This window comes from Agrilus planipennis, unplaced genomic scaffold, assembly GCF_000699045.2.
Source record: "Agrilus planipennis isolate EAB-ADULT unplaced genomic scaffold, Apla_2.0 scaffold21, whole genome shotgun sequence".
In the NCBI taxonomy this organism is placed as follows: domain Eukaryota; kingdom Metazoa; phylum Arthropoda; class Insecta; order Coleoptera; family Buprestidae; genus Agrilus; species Agrilus planipennis.
The window spans coordinates 1,127,602-1,131,209 of record NW_020439030.1 but is presented as its reverse complement, the minus strand read 5'-3'; the positions used below and the strand labels follow the sequence as shown (position 1 = coordinate 1,131,209).

Below are 3,608 nucleotides of genomic sequence, written 5' to 3'. Positions count from 1 at the left end.
ACACTCTTAACTATAAAGCTCGATTCATTATTTCAATATTTCTCCACCTTTTTTATTAAATTTGTTAAAATTTTAATTTCAATATCTGCGAAATACATAATTTCATTTATACTTTAATCCGGCCCTGACGACCTTCCGCCACTTATGTAATGTTCAATAGTTCTCCTGCTGTGCGGTTGGTATAAAAGGTTGTAAAGATATCAGCGGACTGTAAATGTCAGTCTACTATATCTTTGAGGTTTCTGTACTATACTTATCAACATACTGGATACTGACGATGAGTGGAATATTTACGTTTACAAATATTGTTGAATCTACTTACCATGTGCATTTACAGAAATATGTGTGGGCATTAGGCATGCTCACATCCACAACAATTGTAGTCACTATTTTAGTCCACAGATAAGCTTTTTGACAGTTTTAACGCGGATAGCTTACTCGAGCTTTTTACACACTATGTATAGATACACCTAATGAATAGGATCACTAAACACAATACCTAGATTCATTAATTAGGATACGTAATCGATTAAATTCGCGTCAAATTAGAGTAATATATTGCCCGTACTAGAACACAACTGCATGACAAAAACTCTTCGAACAAGAGACTCGCTCACTCAATCGTCAGAATGACGATGAGACTCGATACATGTGTATATATACATAAGTAGGAATCTGATAAAAATTTGTTCAATGAGCTCTCTCGTCTCCAAACACTGCAGGTTTAAACTATTGATAAGAAATGAAGAAGTTGAAAATTGAAAGATGCTTAAACAGCATTAATGTATGGCTTATAAATGTTCATTATTTCATACATGAATTATCTAATATTTTTTAAATGGGTAACCCATTAAGGAAAATAAAAAAAGAGGAGAGGTGTACCTACATATACGATATTACAAAAAATATAAATGCATTCAAACTTCCCCAAACTTAATCTCCTAACTGCAACAAATTNAATTATCGGGAGGAAAAAGCTTAAGAGTATTTTCTCTCCCTATCAGTCGTGTTAAAATTGCATGATATGAAAACAGAAGGATAGGATAAAGAAATCTTAACGTTATGAGAATGTCTGTGTAATAAAAAATAGTCCAGCTTCAACTGTTTTTACGAATATTTCATTGCCTATGTTTTTCATCAACATCATAAGGTCGTCAGTCCTAAGACTGAGCTAATCTTCGCATTTCCCTAAAACTAGAACAATCCACATCCTTAACTATTTGCGAACAGTAATCTAACCTAGGTCTACCTCTACCCCTCCTAACTCCTGTTTCTGCCTTTAATACGTCTCTGATTGGACCTACATGCCTGAGAAGGTGTCGTACCAACCTATCTCGCCTATTTCTTATTTGCTTCCATATAGTCCTCCGTTCTCCTATTCTTTCTAATACCTCTTCATTTCTAACTTTCTCTATCCACAGTATCCTTATCATTAGCCTGTAACACCACATTTCGAACGCTTGTTTTCTTTTCCGCCGCGCCCACTGTTTCGCATCGTACAACGCTGCGCTCCAAACATACACCTTTAACAACCTTTTTCAAATTTCTAAATTAACCGTTTGCGAGCATAGAAGTAACTTCTATTTATTAAAGGCGACACGACCCTGCGCTATCCTCTGCTTTATATCCCTACTATTCCTTCCGTCCTGACTTATCTATCTGACTTCCCAGATATCTAAAATCAGTTACTTCTTCTAATTTTTCTTCTCCTATCTTTATATTCGCTCTTTCCCTACTTTTTCTTCCCTTTTGTAATAATTAAGAAACTTGAAATAATTTTTAAAAAAACATGTCAAAATTGAGATTATTACAAGTTATCTAATAAATTTTACTATTTTCACGGCAAAATTTAGTCATTTACAATCGCAAAATGGTAATTTTTGCCTTGTCATAAAAGTGAGTCCAATCTCTCAATATAAATGTTGTGCTTTAGCATGTAAATACATAGGTTAATGAGTTTTTAAAGTTTGACCTTGAAGTAATAATACACTTTTACAGCACCCCACTATTTTCTGGACGATCCTTACATATCACCGCATATGAATACTGGTAGTCTTTATGGTTACGGTAGAAAAAATTTACAGGAGTGTAAAAAGAAAAGTTTGGGCTGGTTTAGGTTAGGTTGTCTACGTACTTTTTACTGATACACTTATTATATTTCTGTAAAATGTGCTGATACTAAACCAGTTGTAATCAAACTGACATCCGCTTTTGTATCCGTTTCGCTTTTGTCTAGGTCCGTTTTTGTCCATGACTCATGATATTCATTTGCAAAACATTTTTCACCGTACCAGGCACGCATTGTAGTGTGAAAAACAAAAACTGAAAATCTGGAAACCATATTGTTCAAACAATAATGTTGATTAGCTCGCCGTACGTCCAGCTTTAATTATTGCCTACATCATGCCGAACGAATCGAAACAAATGCGGATCGCATTCTAGAGCCAACTACGATTAATTAAATCTGTAAAGTAATATAATCGATCCCTTCGTGAGATTTATGTTTGATCACAATTGCTTTGTAACTACCATTAAAACAGTAAACATTCAACTCAAACCCAGACATATTCAAAGCACTGGCGCATGTTAAATCGATTAATAAACTTGATTCACCGTAACGAAAGAATCCTTACTGAACCCAAAATGTAGCTTTGGAGATCAATCAGAGTATTTCCACAATGAACTTAATTTCTTTATTTTTTAATTCGTCGAGTAGAGAAATCAGAAGTGCTTGTATTTAACGGTAGGGTTAAATTAAAAGATGAACTAAATGTTACCATGAATTTGAAAAAATACAGGATAAAAAACAGTTTAGTAGAAGAGAGAGGGGTTACGATTTTTTAAGAGAAGCGGCCCCAAATTATCCTTATACTATTATTTCTCAATTCTTTAAAGATTTTAATATCTTTCAGAATTACGTGTTCTTGTATGACAGAGAAAGCATTTAAAATGTGGTACATGTGACAAATGCTATATTGGTCAAATAGGAAGAACATTGAAAACCAGAATTAATTAACATTTGAAAGACTTTGAAGATAGAAAAGAAACTTCTAATTACACCAATCATCTAATTTTAGAAAATCACTAAATTAATGCAAATTATAGAATTTTATACATTAAATAAAGGAATAAAACTCAATACTTAGAATTTCCGGAAATAAATAAAACAAAAATCAAAACGCAGAACTACACTCTCGTTAAATTTATTTTAATATAACTCCCACTTTAGTTAAGGTATATATAAACTGCATTTCTGTAAAATATTTAGTGCGATACCCTACTTGAAAAAGCTATTGTCTTAGCGAAACAATTGTCGATGACGAGCTTTGTCGTTTTTTCTTTAATTATATTACGGGGTTTTAATTAAATAAACACGTAATAATATTTATTTATTTTGTTCAACACTTAACACTATTTATTAAATTAATTCTGTACACTAACTATAACTGCGTCAATCGCGGTAGACCCCGGAGGGTGCAGGCCGCGGGCTTGTTGGTATTACTGATGTCCCAAAGTGACTAGACCTCGGAGGATGCGCAGTCGGAAGGAGCTATTAATTAGAGGCCAACTACCTTCCTTCGAAAAAAAAAAAAAAACGGGGGGGTTTC

At 33.5% G+C, this 3,608-nt stretch overlaps 1 protein-coding gene and 1 long non-coding RNA gene across 2 annotated transcripts in view; one reads left to right on the top strand and one right to left on the bottom strand.

The window, feature by feature from the left end:
- LOC108740692 overlaps nt 1–573 on the bottom strand; it is a 33,197-nt gene extending 32,624 nt beyond the window's left edge. The window contains exon 1 of the long non-coding RNA XR_001938394.2: nt 323–573. This is a non-coding gene — a long non-coding RNA (uncharacterized LOC108740692). The remainder of the gene's footprint in view (nt 1–322) is intronic.
- Nucleotides 1–3,608, top strand: part of LOC108740637 (head-specific guanylate cyclase) — a 209,841-nt gene that overhangs the window by 28,553 nt on the left and 177,680 nt on the right. The window lies entirely within an intron of this gene.